At 39.9% G+C, this 18,116-nt stretch overlaps 1 protein-coding gene across 1 annotated transcript in view; it reads right to left on the bottom strand.

The window, feature by feature from the left end:
- The window catches only part of G2e3 (G2/M-phase specific E3 ubiquitin protein ligase), a 41,327-nt gene extending 38,449 nt beyond the window's left edge, over positions 1 to 2,878 (bottom strand). Inside the window, exon 1 of the mRNA XM_051195803.1 lies at positions 2,715 to 2,878. The gene's annotated coding sequence lies outside the window, so the exon portion shown is untranslated. The remainder of the gene's footprint in view (positions 1 to 2,714) is intronic.
- Between the last annotated feature and the right edge of the window lie 15,238 nt (positions 2,879 to 18,116).

Raw genomic sequence — 18,116 nt, 5'->3', positions numbered from 1 at the left:
GGTAAATTTTTATATTAGTGATACCCCTTTCAACTAAAAGGAAAGCTAATTTAGTTACCAGTGTGTACACATGTTACAAATGACCCTGAAGAAATAGCTTCTCTCTTCTACATACTGGGTCATTATGCCCACTGCTTATGATTCTAATGCCACCCTAATGCAAAAAGATCTCTGTAGTTTGCATTCCAGAATCTTGTAGTATTACAACTCTAAAATTCAAGAAGACATCATGTTAGTGATCTAGACTATGCCAGGTACACAAGGTCGGATTAAAAAACACACACCATCTTCTCTGAAGAAGGTGTATCTGATGGTAGAATACTGTATGCTCCAGATAGCCCCACACATTGGTCTTTAGAAGGATGTCCCAACATTGGACAGGTTTTTACAGAAAAGATAAAGGCAAGATGGACAGGTCTTAAGCTTGTAATTAAAAGGAACAGTAAACTTTTCTGTTTTTTAGTTCTATCACACTCATTATTTATTATACTGTACAACACTCACTTCACAAACAGATCAAATATAAAAAATACATTTTAAAAAGTATTACACATTTTGGTCCCTCTAATATAGGACTAATAAGTATTATCAGGCTTAACTGAGAAAATATGTGTAAAATATTTAATATGTCATGGATATGAATAAATACTGGTCTTTTGCCTTATTTGAACTTTCTCCAGAAGTTATTTCAGTATTTCTCAAGTTTGGCTGTATATCACTTGAAAACAATTTGCAATTAGACTGTGTGCAGCCAGGCTGCAAAGGACATTATACTGAAGAAAATGAGAAGCCATTGGAGAAGCTGGAGACAGACAGGAAGCCCTACTTGCAAAAATTTTTATCTTACAAAGATCAGTAAGGTGGAGGAGTATGGATCAGTAAAGGCTCTAGCCACCAATCCTGAGAACACCTTAAAATGGCAGAGTAGAAGGGGGGGAAATTATTCTCACAATGGATAATCACCAGGATACAGGTTCTCTTGGTCTCTACACAGACCACAATGCCTCTACTCTGCATAAAGCAGACAGGCACACAGACACTCACACACTTAATTTTTTAGTTAATCTAGTTTCTGATCTTCACTTATTAATTATAAAAGAACAAATTACTGGATCTTTGTTTATGTAACTGAAAACTGTAGGTACCTCATATACACTGTAAAGGCCAATGAAAGTACATATATTATGGTTGTACCATGTTTTGTAGCTAGACTTTAGACATCTGTTCTCATTTACCATGTATCATACACATGAGCTAGCCCACTGAATTCCCACAATAATCCCACAAGGAAATTTATGGACAATATACATTTAAGGGACTTGAATCAGATAGATGCTTAATAGCTTCCCCAGCCAAGATCACACAGCTATGAGGTACAAGTGATTGAATTATAAACAAGAAGTCCGGTTGCAGTTGCACGTCTTTAAGCAGTATATACTACCAAGCTTTTCTAAGAAGACCATATTTTTAAACCTTTGGCAGAATATTCTAACTTTTCCATTTAAATGCAATTTACTCCGGACCTACAAAGTTAGAATCTGTGAAGTGTGAGTACAGGCATCAGCATTCACAGAGCCTTCATAGGCGTATGCATACAATAAAGTATGACACTGCTTGATGTAGGTAGGTAAAAGAAAAACCAAGGAAGAGACTGAGAGTGAAAAGCACATTAAGGATACAGAAAAACTAAAACAGGTGACTTGCTGGTAGTACGTATGAAGCTCGAAGATTTGTCTACAATCTTTGGAAAAATGGAGAGCCACTATCTTTGTGGTACCCTCATGAAAAACGACTTCAATGGTCGTGCTGTTTTAATTTTTTTCTTCCTGGGGTACACTGAAAACAACACTTATTAGCAGGGATGGGGGAAGATGAAGAAATGATGTTAGTGCCTCTTTTAAAAATAATATTTATTCATTTTCATGAGACATTAGCCAGTTAATAAAACCTTAAAGGGACCTCTATTATCTTTTTTCTACAAAGCACAAATTCAACCTGACAATTTTCACTAAGGCGAATTATAGAACTTTTAAACTTCTAAAATACTCAAAAGTTCACATTCACCGTGCACATCCAAGCTATTCAAAAAGGTACGGCTTTTTGTCGGGGTTTGTGAGAATCCAGTTCATCACAAAAGACCAACAAAAAGAAAAGGTAAACAAAAACGCTCGAAGAAAACTCAATTTTTGATGCATCGAGTTCCTCTTAAAATAACTCCATAATAACAGAGTCAGCCAATGAATGAAGAGGGCGAAAAGGCAGGCGGAGAGACTGGACCCCTATCCCCATTGTTAGCAAAGTAACATCTGTGAGCCACCGCTGTTACTGTAGCCAGTTTAAATGAGCAAAGAGGCTCAGATTTTTGCGGTACGGGAGAAATGTCAAAGCGTGAAAGAAAAATACCCCGGTTTTAAACACAAAGGATACTCAGATTTCAGCTTAAATCCCCATGAGGCATTTCAAGGCTGTCATTTCTCTGCGGTGCGGGGGACCGATCTGAGGGGTAACTGGGAGCCGGGTCGAGCATCCCTCCTTGCAACCCGCCCCACCTTCTGTCTTTAATTAATAAAGGGTAGCTAGCTCCCCCACCTACGGCAGCTCGGGGCTCCAGCCGCGGCAGTGCGCACTGTGCAGCACAGGGAGTAGCCCGCAACGCGCACGCCTTTTCGGCCACCCGTGCCAGGACCCTCCGTCCCTCCTAGCCATGTCCTCACCAGGCGCGGAGCAGAAGTCCCAGGGCCGCTGCGTGACCGCCCGTGTCTAGCGCTGCGTTGCCGTACGCCCACCCGGCGCAGCCCCATCCAACGGCTCGCAGAATTCAAATTCGCCCACTTCCGTTTGCGACCCGGAAGGCACGGCTGCTCCGCTCCGCCCCGCCCCGCCCCGCCGCTGAGAAGTGGGCGGGAGGGTGGCTGCGTCTGCGCCGTGGCATCTGGTGTGAACTCGACAGTATGCGGTGCAGTGTCCTATGGTGCATGAGGTGCGTTGCGAGGAAAACAACTTCTTGTGCTAGGCCGGGAGACCAGCCAAGTGCCCCAGTCAGCCCCAACAGGCTGGACCGAAAACAGGTTTACCCCATGCTAATGTGAACGCTAGTGAATGCTTGCTGCCCTCTCGCGTCAGGGATTCCTTTGCATCACAGTCCCCTATTGTCCTGGGAGATTCTTGCTGGGCCCTGGGGTGTCGGTTTTCTTGAACGAGAGCCAGGATAAAAGTTTTAATCCCTACTGTTTTTGACTTCTACAAGGATTTTGGTTCCTCAAGCAGACTGCTGAAAGAACACCACTGTAAACATTAGAGCTGGGATCAATAGTGATCAGCTAATGCCTGAGAGCACTGATTCAAAGTTGCCTTCCTTAACAGCGTTGGGTCAGCATCTTTTAAAGATTTGCTGGATTTCTAGAATCCAAACACCCGAATTCTAGGTATCTGGCAGGAAGGTAGAAAGTTACTTGTTAACCGATGTAACGTTGCTAACAGTGGGAAATGAGAAATGATCTGTCCACCAATAAAGAAATGTTAAATCATGATATTTTAGGATTTCAAAATTCAAAGAAGATCAACGATATTGAAATACTGAGAAATCAACGTTAGAAGGACTGTAATAACTTTCCTTTGAAGTACGTGCGTATGTATGCATGGTAATACAAAGTTTCAGGATGGAACCTCAAACTGTACCAGTTATCTCTGGCAGAGAAGTTGGCAAATAGGGAGAGTATAGGGAGTTTCTTAAAAATGTTATAACCATCTGAATTTTCAGATTAAGAGTATTTGATACTGCCAATTTTGTTTTTTTGTTTTTGTTTTTTTAAGGAAAACTTTGAAATTGAATGTATTCTGGATACAGAAACAGGCATGTAAACATTCATACATCAGTGATTGAGTTGCTGCAGACATGAATCAGCAGCTAAGAGTAGTGGAAGCTCCTTCAGAAGTCATGGGCTCACTTCCCATCTCACGACCTGGAACTTTAATTCCAGGGGATCTGATTTCTTCTGGCCTCCTCAGGCACTGTATACACACGGTGTACATACTTGCAAAGGAAACACCCAAACACATAAAGTAAAATGAAAAAAATTAAGAATGACATAGCCACGTTGATATTCCTATATTTTGCTAATTAATGTTCCATATTAATTTGTGAATTCATTAAGTATGTTGAAGTTGAAGACAAAATATGTTTTCCTATGTATTTTACAATCCTTTGTACCTTCTCTCCAGTAAGTTTTACTTCACAGGAATTAAAATTTTCAACCTAACCTTTAAGCAAAATTAAATATTCTTGGGTAATCAGTTGATACAATCTAGATATCTTGATAGGTTCATTTTTCTTTGACAGTTAAAGAATTTAAAGGCATAGCAGTTACCATCAGAGAAATCTCAATAAACACCACAAACAGAATCAGCTATTGAAGAAAGGCAGTTAGAGGGGATGAGGAAACACACACATTCCAAGACCATGAGGGAAAAAAGTGCTCTGCAAAACAGAGTGGGGGACTCCAACTCTGGAAGCCAAAAATTCCATCTCTTCTCCAGGACTGGCTTTGTTTGTTTGTTTTTGTTTTGTTTCTCCAAAGAGTTTTCCTCTATCTAATGTAGAGTTGGTCAGTTTGAAGAAAAAAATGGGATTGTTGGTTGATCCACAGCTGTATCATGTCCTGATCTTGCCTGGAACTTGTTGAGCCAGTCCATCAACTGGGAGCCTGCAGGAGAGAGCCAGAAGCCTACAAAACTTTTATTTAAGCTGCCAGGTTTTTGTCTTAAGTCAGGAGGGTGAGGAAGAAACCTGCTGTGTTGGAAATTCACTTTAATTAACTCCCTATTGGGCCTGCCCCCCCTACCTGTCTGCCATCCTGGGAGTCTAACTCCCAGTCCCTTAACTGTGATACATCGGTTAATCTCTGGCGCCATCAAGGAAAAGAAAATATTCTACCTGGCTTCCTGTATTAGCCAGGAAAATAGCAAAATAGGCTGCCAGCAAAAGGTGTTGCCCAGATTTGATCTTGGCTAAAGATCTGGATTAAGGGTGTGTTTTTCTACTTCAAAGATCCAAATTAGAAGTAGATCTTCCCGCTTCAAATTAAGCAGAAATCCCTCACAGGTGTGTCCCCTCTCTGTTTCTGGGTTTTAAGTTATTCCAGATGTAGTCAAGGTGACAACCAAGAAGAGCCATCATACACCCACCCCCTTGTCAATTTCTAAATGAAAACAATAAGGGAGGAGGGGAGAAAAAAATCACCAGGTCCTAATAATGACTAAACATAACTGGAAAGTTTCTGCACACCGATAAGCCTCTCCACAATCCAGATTAGACAAAATTAAACTGAATTAGAAAAGGCCCACATTTAATGGATACAACCAACACTCCCAGATAGAGAGACAGGAAAACCACTTCTGTTTTCTGGTGGACAGTTTAAATACTCTGTGTGAGTTGTCTTGATTATCTCTGGGGGAGGGTTCATCATTTTGCCAGCTTCCTGAGATGCAGCTGGGTTTGGAGACAAATAGGGGAGGGAGTTTTGGATGGAACCGCCACAACAACATTCCAGGGCGTTTGGATATATAGATGCCAGGGGCAGGAGCAAAGCTTCAACCATAACATCCTAGATTCTTTGGGTATAAAAATGCCAGGAGATGGAATGAAGCTTCCACCGTAACAATAATTACCCATATACAATTACAAACATAATGCACATTTAGCCGGGTTATAACTATGCCTAATATAGTATAACTACCCCTCATACAACTGCAAATGAATTATAAGTTTAGAATAGGTGGCAATGTCCCCTGAGAGACATTCTTTTAGTATCTCAAACTTAAGTATGATAATTATTAATATTCTCTTAATTGATGTTATGTCACATGATAAAGAAATCGAGGAAAGAAAAAATATTGTACTAACACATTCTTAACAAAATAGAACAGAAGCACTCATGTCGATTATAATCCTCTTTTCTGTAACTGTCCAAGTGGGCTTAGCTGATATTTATAACTACCTTCTTCTATTACCCGTTTTGTATTTCCCCCATGCTTGGCAAGCACATCAGCGTGTCTTAGCTCTTTTCCCAGAGGAGTGACCTGTACCTATATTCCTGAAGGGTCTGTGCCCCTTGTCATCCTCTCTAGGTTAAGACTATTGTAGTTTCCCATTGACTTTAATCATAGGTCATGGTAGCACTAAGAGACAACCTACAGGATCTGCACATAATCTCTCTTACCTCAATTTTGGAGAAGCAACCCAATTTCCCATGATAATTTGGGTCAATCATCCCTCCTAACACTGTTACTCCTGTTGGCTTAAGGGCATCAGAAATCCAAAGTTGCCAGGAGAAAGAAGTCTGAGCTTCCAGTTCAATGGAATGTTTGTGTGGCTCCTGGAATGAACTCTCCCTGCTCTGGAGCTAAAATGTCTAGGCCAGCAGAACTTAAGGTGGTGGGAATAGGAAGCAAACATTTTCTGGTGGATCACAGGGGTGACAGTGGATGGAACTATTCCCTTTTCCACCCAGTGGATCCTGGCTATCAAATAAATTGTACCTTATATTGGATACTGATTCAGAGCATATACAACCTTCTGGAGAACCTTGCCCCAGCCATCCAGGCTGCTGGCATCTAATTTGCACTCTCTTGAAAAGGCCAGTCCATCTTCCTATCAGATCAGCTACTTCAGAACAGTCACGAACATGCTAAGACCAGTAGGTTCCATGATAGTGGTTCTACTGTCATACTTCTCTGGCTGTGAAGTGAGTTCTGTGGTCACAAGCAATAGTGTACAGAATATCATGTCAGTGGATTATACATTCTGTAAGTCTTTGATGGTTTTGGTAGAAGCAGTATGTGCAGGAAAAGTAAATCCATAACAAGAATAAGTATCTACTCCAGTAAAGACAAAACTTTGTCATTTCCACAGAGGAAGTGGTCCAGTGTAGTAAACATGTCACCAGTTTGCTGGCTGGTCACCTAGGGAATAATGCCATATCTGAGGCTCAGTATTGGTTTCTTTTGTTGGCAGATCTTGCACTCATCAGCAAGTTGTGAGAAGAATATTGTGAAACCCATGCATAACTCTCATCTTTGCCACCATGCCTCTTTCTTCATGGGCCGATTGGGCTTGAATGACTGAGGAAAGAAGATGACTGTCAATAGAACATGTCATCCTGTCTACTTGATTATTGAACTATTCAGCTGAAGTTACCTTTTGATGGTCATTTATATGGGACACAAGTTTCTTCACATCCTTCACCTATTTGGAGGGATCTATTCACATACTTCTTCCCCAGGTGTCTTTCTCACCCATTTTCCTATCATGCTTTTTCCAAGTTCATGACCAAGAGCCCATGAACCAATGAACAATCGCATTCTGGTCATCTCTCCTTCCAAACAAAATGTAGGGTTGTGTGCACTGCCTGAAATTCTGTCCACTGTGAAGATTTTCTTTTGTCAGCATCTTTTAGGATTGGCCCAGAAGGGGCAGCTGTGCACTTATAGGTGATGTCTGCAAAACATGCAGAATCATTAGTAAACCAGACCCTAGTCTTCTCTTCCTCAGCCCATTGATTATATTGCATACCCCATTAGGCTATAGATGCATGCTTGGCAATAGACTGCTTTATTAAAGAAGTAGAAACTGTAGACATTTGGGTAACTTCTTCATTTAAGTTGTCTACCTTCAAGGACCTGCTCAGGCTCAATAACTTATATACCAGTTCCATTTAATAATAGATCACTATCATGCACATTCTATTTTATGACTTGGTGGGTCAGATAACACCCAGATCATGATGGGCAGCTCTGGTTACATGGTAATTTGATAGCCCATTGCAAAATGTTCAGTTTCCACTAAGGCCCAAATTTGGGCTGGGTCTCAAAGGGAGAACCGTTGTCTACAGATGATGGTTAAGCCATGCTCTAAAATCCTGAGGGTCTCTTTTGTGATTTCACCTTTAGGGCCTTCTACTGTTCCTAGTAGCACCTCTGTCTGCTACTGACACCCTACGTGCCATCTGATTTGCTATATCATATCTTGCAAGTGGTAAAGAAACCTGCACAGCAGCCTGGACGGACATGTTGATACTTTTCCTGTTCCAGGCTTCACTCAAAGCTGGCAGTTTTCCAAGTCACTTGGTATATGGGGCAGAGTAACACATTCACCTGAAGGACATGCTGTCTCCAGAATCCAAATAGGCCCACAAAACACTGTGCATGCTTCTTTCTTGGTGGTAGAAGGTCTAAGTGCTATAAATTAACCTTAGAAGGAATATCTCTGTATGCCTGCTCCCCTGGACTTCTAAAATTTTCACTAAGGTTAGAAGGTCCTTGAAATTTAGCTGGATTTATTTTCCATCCTCTAATGTGCATGTGTATTACCAACAAATCCAAAGTGATTACAACCTGGTGCTCTCTTGGTCCAATTAGTATAATGTTGTCAATATAGTGGACCAATGTGGTATTTTGTGGGAGAGATGTTGGAGTCCATAAGAATGACTCTGCTTCATCTTGACTTAAGGTCAGAGAGTTCAGTACTATCCTTACTCTTCCAATGTTAAAGTATAAGACCCAAAGGTTTCAAGCATGGCTCCTGAAGGATATTTGGTCTAAGATGTAGAAGATGTTTTACCTAGATAACAAGAGACTTGGTCTAAGGTGTAGTTACTCTTAACTCTCAAAGTCACATAATGAGAGATTTAGTCTAAGATCTGGTTAATGAATATATGGAGCATTAAGGAAGTAAGTCTATTTATTCTTTGTATCATGGTAAAGAAGTCTTTTGCCTTTCCCCGCTTTTTGGTTTGGGTATATTAGAATGTTGAAGAATAAACTTAGGGCTTTCAGTATTCACTGGAATGCCCTCCCAACTCTATTTTCTGTCTCTGTTTTCTTTAGTATCTTTAATTTTTCTGCCCGCCATTTCTTAATCCATACACTTCCCTCCAAACACGGACCAGACAAATAAGCCTAGTGGGACCTAGCTGTTGTGGTCTCCTAGACGCAGCATACTACAGAGACACAGATGATCAATATCCCTCTAACTTATGATGCAGTATTGGAGAGTTAATATAGTCTGAGGTAAAACTGTAAAGATATACTTCTGACCTTCACAACTGAAAGCAAATTGCTTCTGGTGGTCCTTATGGACAGATACTATATCAATGCATATTATATACCAGATGTGGTCATCTGTTCGTGTAAGGATACCACATCTGGTACTTAGCTGCAATTAGAGTCACTATTGGGTTAAGTTTTTGATAGTCAATTGTTATTCTCCACAATCCATCTATCTTCTGCACTGGCCAGATATAAAGAGAGATGTGGTAGGAACCACACCACACCTGCATTTTTCAAGTCCTTGATGGTGGCACTATATTTATGCAATTCCTCTAGGGATGCCATATCACTTTAATTTGAAATTTTCTTGGCAGAAGCAACTTATCTTAAGGTTTCCATTTAGCTTTTCCAATTATAATAACCCTCACTCCACAGGTCAGGAAACCAGTGTGAGAATTCTTCCAACTTCTAAGTATATCTATCCCATTTATACAGGATGAGTTCAGGAACCCACTATACCTACTGCAAACAAGAGTTCAACCAAAATTTCATTAATCACCTGACCTCCATAAGCCCCTACTTTAACTGTAGGGTCACAATGTTTCTTGGGGTCTCCTGGAATCAGCATTAATTCAGAACCAGTATCCAATAGACTCTGAAAAGTCTGATTATTTCCTTTCTACCCTTGTAAAAGGCTGTAGGTCCCTCTGGGGAAGGACTGGAGAAGTTAACAGTAAAACATTCAGGTATTTTATCAAGGTCCTTCCTCAAGGGAACCTGGCCATGAGTTCATTAAAGAGCTTCTGGGTCTATAAACTTGGTCCAGTCTGGAAATTGGATCATGGACAGAAATTCTCTTTGCCACAATCCAATGTAGACTTTCTTTCATTTGTTTGAGAATTTTTCTGCTTATGCAGATCAAACAAAAATGTAGTAGGCTTCTTATTTATTTCATGCCTGGAAACACTATGAGTGATGTCACAATAAAAATCACTTTGCCTGTGATGACCATTACAGGTTAGGCCATTTTGAACACTGTTTTGTCTATGATACCCATTACAATAACTACAATCAATCACCTTGCCTTTGGCAATTTGGTGCCACCAGTTGGCCCAATCGAACCCATTGCATTTAATTCATCCACTTGAGCAGTAGCATCTCTAACCCTAAGGTCTGGCACAAAGAAAAATGGACAATAGAGCTTTTCAGTATTTTGTGTCTTGTAAGATTAGTGAAGGGCATGTCTTGTGGGCCTTCCCATTGTGAAAGATTAGGTTTTACTCAGCATACCCACTCTAGCTCTACAGTTTCCCAGAGCCTGAAAATACCTTCATCAACATTAAGTCAAGGGAAATCAGGCACTTTCAGTTCCTTTTTAGTAGGCCATCTTTTGATAAATGCTTCAGCTAACCTTTCAAACAAATTTTTGACACCCCTTTTAACTGTGAAAGCTTAAATCTTGAATCTCTGCTCAGTGGGTCAATATCTATAAACTCATCCTGATCCAGTTTTAGTTTCCTTTCACTATTATTCCACATCTTTAAAATCCATCCCCTCACATATTCCTCAGACTTCTGTTCCAATGAATTATCAGACTCATTAAGCTCTTTACTAGTGTAATATTGACTTTCATTCTATCTTGTTTCTGGAATCCTGGATAGCCTTTATTCTGGTTCGGTCTAGAGGCAACTATTGGTGGTCCCTGAGGGGCATTGGTATAATCTTGCCTGCTATTTCCTTTAGGGAAAGTCATTATTGCTGGTTTAGCAGACAATGGAATATTAATTTCCTCAGCCAAAGGTGGGAAAGGCAATATTTCAGGGGATGGAGTTGAGAGGACATCTTCTAACTACTATTATTGTTTGTTTGTTGGTTTTTTTGTTTGTTTGTTTTTTTTTAAAGCAGGGTTTCTCTTATAGCCCTGCCTGTCATGAAACTTAATCTGTAAACTAGGCTGGCTTTGAGCTTACAGTGATCTTCATGTCTCTGCTTCCAGAGTGCTGGAATTAAAGGTATGCACCACTGCTGTCCAGCTTAGGTGGATGTGTTCTGCTGAGGGTGGAAAGATTAGTTCCTTGGGTGAGATTAAACCTTGATAGTCTAAGGATTCAAAGTTCTCAGCCTCAGTAGAGTTCTCCCACACAACCCATCCTAAGTTACAGGATCCCATTTTTACCATGGATGTCCTTACTGCTGATACCCTTTGAGGTTGGGACTTGAATTTTTGCTATAATTCAGCCAACCTTATAACGAGACCATCAGTTTGCTTTTCTACAACTTGAACTCTGTGGCTGCTGGAGAGAAAGTTCTTTCTCAGGGCATGTTTAGAAACCTTTAGACTGTTTATGTGCATCTGGAGCTGGTCAATGTTATCACTAAGTTCACTTTTGTCCTTCACTATATTCTGAAATGTTAAAAGTTGACTAATTTTTATCACAAAGCTCATTCCTATCCTTTGTCAGTTTATCCAGGGATGATAAGAGCAACTACCCAGCATCATCACTTTCCTCAAATTGTCAAAAGTTTTATGTATAGTGTCACCAAATCCATTGTCTTTCATGGTTGGTGAATCAGGATAATCAAATGCATTCATCTCCTTAAGTTTGCAATGTAGTTTACTCCATGGGCTTTCAATATTCTCTGAGCTTCTAGGACAGGTTTCAGTAACTAGAGAGGCTTTGGTAACTGCGTGCTGATAAATTGGAAGCCTGTTCCATGTATGTATGTATGTATGTATGTATGTATGTATGTATGTATGTATACAAATTCATCCTTACAACTAAATGTGTCATGGTGGATGCCTTTAATCCCAGCACCTGGGAGACAAAGATAGGTGGAATTTTGAGTTTGAGGTCAGCCTGATCTATAGATAGAGTTCTAGGACAGTCAATGCTTGTCCTTTTCTTAAACAAAACAAACAATTCATCTATATAATTCTGTTGCCCTAGAACCACTTCTGGTACTAAAACTCTGTATTAGGACTCTGTAGAGGAACAGAAATTATAGAATAAATATCTATCTATTATCAAATTTTCTTTATATCTACACATATGTAGCTAGAAGAGCAATTAATTAGAGTGGTCTAGCTATTCTAACAGTGGCTGTCTAGCAACAGAAGGTTTGAGAATCAAGTAGTTTTTCAGTCCACATGGCTCCCTGAATGGGCTGTTAGTTAGGAGGACTGGCAGTCTATGGGGCCTCTGGTAGTGGATCAGTATTTATCCCTAGTATATGAGTGGACTTTGGGAGCCCATCCAGACTTTGAAAACTCCCTGAGGTAGGCCTCACCCTTCCTGGGGAGCAGAAAGGGGATTGGATGGGGGTTGGTGGGGGAAATGGGAGGATGGGAGGGTGCAGGAACTAGGATTCAAATGTAAAACAAGCCTGTTGCAAATTCAAATAAAAAATAATTATTATCAAAAAAAAAAAAAAAAAAAAAAAAAAAGGCAAGGAACAATTAACAATCCCATCCATGGTAGCATAAAAAACAAAAACTCAAAAGCAAAACCAAACAAAACATTGTAATAAATCTAGCCGAGGAATTGAAACACAACCATAATGAAAACTTTAATTTACTTGAGAAATTAATGAAGACAATGAAAGAAAGAACCTGAAAAACAAACCATTGAATAATAAATGTCTCTACTAGCCCCAGACAATTTGTACTCTTGGTTCCTAGTGGTAGTGTCCCTTGGGAAGGCTTAAGAAGGGTGACCTTGCTGGAGGAGGTGAGTCTCTGCAGTAGGTTATGTCTACTGCCTGCTGACCTCTCCATCATTATGGGTCCTAACCCTCTGGAGCTGTAAGCTCAAATAAGCCCTTCCTTCCATAAGTTGCTTTGGCCATAGTATTTTATCATAGCTATAGAAAAGTAATTAATATGTAAGTTGGTACCTGGAAATGGGCTCTTGCTGTGTGTCTTAGTTAAGTTTTCTATTGTTGTGATGAAACACCATGACCAAAAAAAGCAAGTTGGAGAGAAAAGGACCTATTTAGCTTACACTTCCATATCACTATTCACCACTGAAGGAAGTCAGGACAGACACTCAAACAGGGAAGAAATGTGGAGGCAGGCTATGGTACTGAGGCTATGGAGGGGTGCTTGCTTCCCATACCTTGCTCAGTCTACTTTCCTATAGAATCCAGGACCGTCCACCCAGGGGTGGCCACATCCACAATGGTCTGGGCCCTCCTGTATCAATCCCTGCATCTGAATATAGGGACACACTTTCTCAATTGAGGTTCCCTCCTTTCAGATAACTCTAGTGTGTATCATGTTGACATAAAACTAGCTTGTACATTATGATAAACCCGACTCTGCTGGGTTTTCATTGGTTTTGTTTTTTTGTTTTTGAGGAATGTGGAAGACTTTGGAAGTTTGGACTGTAAAAGCAGTAGAATGCTGTAAGTACAACTTAACGAGCTACTCAAACTAGGAAGCGTATGGCCACAAACTGTGGAGACCTAACTCAAGAGGCTTTGGAGGAGAGCCATATTAGCCATTGGGCTAGAGACTGCTTCCTGTAGCATTTTGGTAAAAATAAATAAATAAATAAATAGTAGCTGCTTTTTGCCTGTGTTCTAGGAACTTGCATGTGGCTAGATTTACAAATATTGAACTAATTTCTTCAACAAAGGAGATTTCAAGACATCCTAATTCTGTTGGGTGGTTACTATCAATCATTTACATGTAGGTCTACAATGAAAAAGAAAAAAAAAATGGCCCAGAAAGACATATAACATGTACAGTTTGGAGAGAAAAAGGACACCGGCAAGCTTAATGTTACAGTCAAGACTTGCACTTGAAAAGAGGCTAACCTTGATAAGGAAATGAGCACCATCGAGGAAAGGCCAGATCTTTACAAGAATAATTGCAAAAGAGAGCATAAGGCATTTCCTGTTCCTGGCAGGCAGCTTTTTGCATTACAATATGCCATAAGAGTATATAGATCACAGAGTGGAATATGGTAGTTTGATTAATAAATGTCCCTCATAGTCTTGGACATCTGAACACTTGGTTCTAAATTGATGGGAGATAACCAATCATAATTTATGTAGATCTAAGGTCACTTTATGAGAGACTAGGTACCTGGCACTGTAAATTTGGTTCAATGCTTATACCTGGGTGGTAAGTCTCAGGGAGGGGAGATTTACTGATATTTTGCTAAGTGGACATGTATGCATTCATAAACTAGTGCTGCTTTCAGTGTTAATCAGAGAAGTTAAAGTGCTAAGAGTGGGTGACTACTGAGTCCTTGGCTCTAAGCATAATATCTTTAATATTTGCTTCAAGGCTCAGGTACCTTTGGCAGGCAAAGGAAAACAAGTACAGTACATCTTTATATAGTTAAACAAATGAAGCATAAACAAACACAACACATCTATACATAGTTAAGCAAATATTCTATTCTACAACAGTGGCCTTTCAAGGAACATGCACTTTGGATAAGCTAAGGTGCCAGTGAAAGACTTTTGAAAGGTTGGCACACCTATTTCCAGGTTTGAGGAATCTCATTTGCCAAGATCCTAGGTCTACAATAGAGCTCTCGAGGTTGGGGTGTAAGTAGGTTAGACTTGGAGTGGCAAAGAATGTTTCATTGAGGTTTCTTAGTCTGTTCCCATAGATTCAGTTGGATTGTGCACAAAAGGGGCCTCTCCCTGAATAGAGATTGCCTTGAAGATTGTGGCTAGAAAGCAGGAGATGCTGCAGCCCCAGCTTATTGCTATATTGGTTAATACTAAGGTCTGTTAATAGTTGGAAAACAAGACCGGATAATTAAGGAGCCTGACAAAGGAGGGTAAATAGGAGTGTTTAAAAGGGCATGGTAGGATCAGGGAACTGTTTAGAGTCTGATCTTGGAGTCTGAACCAGGTAGGGAATTCCAGAGTCTGTTTCACCATCATCCCCTTCCCCCATCACCCCACCCACTGCTAGATGGTGCTTATAAGCTTCAATGTCAGTTCCCTCTGCTCATCACCTTCACCTATCAGGCATGTCATCCTCTGTTACACTCTGGAACTGCATGGAAACCAATCCAGAATCCCAGTTAAGAGGCATTCAAAGCCAGTCTCCTCCCTACCTGTCTACTTGTCTATCAGCTGTCCTAACCACTGATCTGATCTGGGATCACCCAGAGTCTGAACCTGGAGTCAAAGGTGGCTTCAAAACCGCATATAAGTGACAATCTGACAGACTGGAGTAACAGCAAATGAAGACCCAAACACATACCCAGCAAAGGCAATTTCCATATCTCTGCACCAAGCAGCACCATGAATATTCTAACTTCAAATGCTTACTCCCTGCTACAGAAACACAAACAAGAATAACCAAGACAACAATAACCTCCACAAAACAGCATCATCCATTATAATATTCTCTGAGAAAAGAATTTACAAGACAAGAACTTAAAAGTAGCAACTATAAGTATGCTCAAGGATCTTGAAGAGGATGTGAAAAGAATGTGTAAATGAAGACTATGGAAGTGCAAACAGTTGAATGAAACAATGAGAACTGGCAGAGACCATGCTGTCACCCTTGGGAATGGCACATAGGTATGTTGCAAATGGAGCTCCTTAGAAGGCAAGGCCCTTTGGAGAATCCTATCCATTTGGCAAGGACCTATGGATACAATACTGTAAACTCTTGCGCTGACCTTAGGGAGCTCATGGACTCTTTAACTTTTGCTATGCTTATTCTTATGAAAACTCTTAGTTTTGCCTTGTTAATCATGACTATGCGTAAATTTACTGGGAACAAAAACTTTTACGGAAAAACCAAATGTCTTTGATCTGTTACAGAAACCAGTTTCTCCAGTCGTCCCTCCCTGGCTGTCTTTGCAGTCACCCTGAAAAAGCAGGAGGAACTCACTAAGGTTAATGATTACTGCTTATTCAATACCAAAAAGAGATATATTCCAAAGAACTTAGGGACCAAGGAAATGGTTTCTTAAAAAGATGATATTAAAAACCTTATAGGAACACAGAAGGAAAAAGAGATAGGACATGAAAGGTCAGACATTTCTCTGGCACCAGGATATGAACACTCACTTTTCCAACATCAAAGTATCAATAAAGGAATCTAAAACTCTTAGTTCCTCTTAAAGAAGTACATTTAGAAATTCCCGAAGAACAAAGAAACTTAGCCTCGATAGTTAAAGAGTTAGATATTAATCATTATTTTGAGAACTTATAAAAAATAGGATTATAACTGAAATCTATATAATAAAGTTGACATACAGATTACTCAGAAACTGCTATGCCCCTGAAAATGATACTTTAGGCATCACAATATATTTAGCTGATAATGTTAAGAATTAATCAATGGGCTCAAATTCTCTTATTTTGTAATAGCATATTTGCTGCCAGCTAGGGTACAATATGAATAAGATGTACCTGGCTAGATATAAAACATTTGGCTTGCTATATAGTGATACGGGGTAAAGGTCAAGGGAGTGGGAAAGAAGAGAAACTAAAATGCTAATGGTTCTTGGAAAATAATTAAAGAGAAATGCTTTGAAACTGCTCATACTTGAATGCATTAGAACGTGTATAGATAAAGATGGCCTGAGCTGGTCAGGGCTATCAGTTTGAAAAACAAACTAGTCAGACTCCTCATTTTTCACTGACTTCACATATCCTTCCTGCTGCACAAGAACCCCCGCTGGAGCTGGACTCCAGCAGAAAACAACAGATCTGAAAGTGGAATGTAACAGAGAAATATAATCTTTGAAGAAAAGATAAGTTGAAATAAAACTCAAAAATGAAAAACTCGAGGAAATCAAACAGAAAGCTTAGAAGAAGCCTCACCAGTGAAGTAGATCTTAGAATATTAGGTCTTGAAGACCAGGTAGAAGAATTGGACTGCTCAGTCAAAGAGAATGTAAAAACTCTAAAAATTCAGACACATGCCAGATGAGTGGTGGTCGACACCTTTAATCCCAGCACCTAGTAGGCAGAGGCAGGTGGATCTCTGTGAGTTCAAAGCCAGCCTGGTCTACAAAGTGAGTTCCAGGACAGCCACTACTATTACACAGAGAAACCCTGTCTCAAAATAGCTTAAAAACAGACAAAAGAAAAAAAATCCAGACACAAAACATCTAGGACACAGACAAAAGACCAAACATAATAGGTACAGAGGAAGGAGAATAAACCCACCCAGGTCAAAGGCACAGGAAATTTTTTTAACAACAAGATAGAAGAAAAATTTCCAAACTTAAAGATGTCTATCAAGATTCCAGAGACACATACAGAACACTAAATACAGGCCCAGTAAAGAATATCCACATAACATATAGTAATCAAGACACTAAGTGAAGGACAAAGAAAGGAGATTTAAAGCTGCCCAGGACAAAGACCAAGTCACATATAAAGACAGCCCTGTTAGATAAACAGCTGACTTTTCGGTGGGGAAAGACAAAAGGGCCTGGACAGATGGTCTGAAAGTTCTGAATGACATAGTTACTAGCCCAGTTTACAATACCCAGAAAAACTGTCAGTCATAATTCAAGGAGGAAGCAAAATGTTTCATGATAAAAGCAAATTTAAGGATTTATATCTACTTAGTTGGCCCTATAAATGATAATGGAGATACTAGAGATAACCCTTTAAATAGATGGAAGACACAAGGAACAAATAATACCAGGACAGGTAATCAAGAAAAGATCTATAAAGATTACCACAGTAAAATAACAGGAGTTAGTAAACACTGTTCAATAATAAGTCTCAACATCAAGATGCTCAATCCTCCCAAAAGACCCAGCCTAATATATTGTACTAGAAAAAAGAATCCATCTTTCTGGTGCCATCAAGAAACACACCTCATCATCAAGGACAGACACCCTTAGAGTAAAAGGATGGAAAAAGGTATTCCAAGCAAAGAAGGCATAGCTATTTTAATTTGACAAAATCAACTTTAAATGAAATCAGAAGAGATAGGCAAGGACACTACCCATTAAAAGAAAAACCACCAAGAAGAGATTACAATTCTAAAGATTTACACACAAATACAAGGGCAACCAATTCCATAAAGGAAACATTGTTAGAACTCCATTCGCCATCAATCCCAACACAGT

Source organism: Phodopus roborovskii, unplaced genomic scaffold, assembly GCF_943737965.1.
Source record: "Phodopus roborovskii unplaced genomic scaffold, PHOROB, whole genome shotgun sequence".
In the NCBI taxonomy this organism is placed as follows: Eukaryota; Metazoa; Chordata; class Mammalia; order Rodentia; family Cricetidae; genus Phodopus; species Phodopus roborovskii.
Note: the sequence above shows the minus strand (reverse complement) of the source record. Positions and strands in the feature narration are given on the sequence as shown.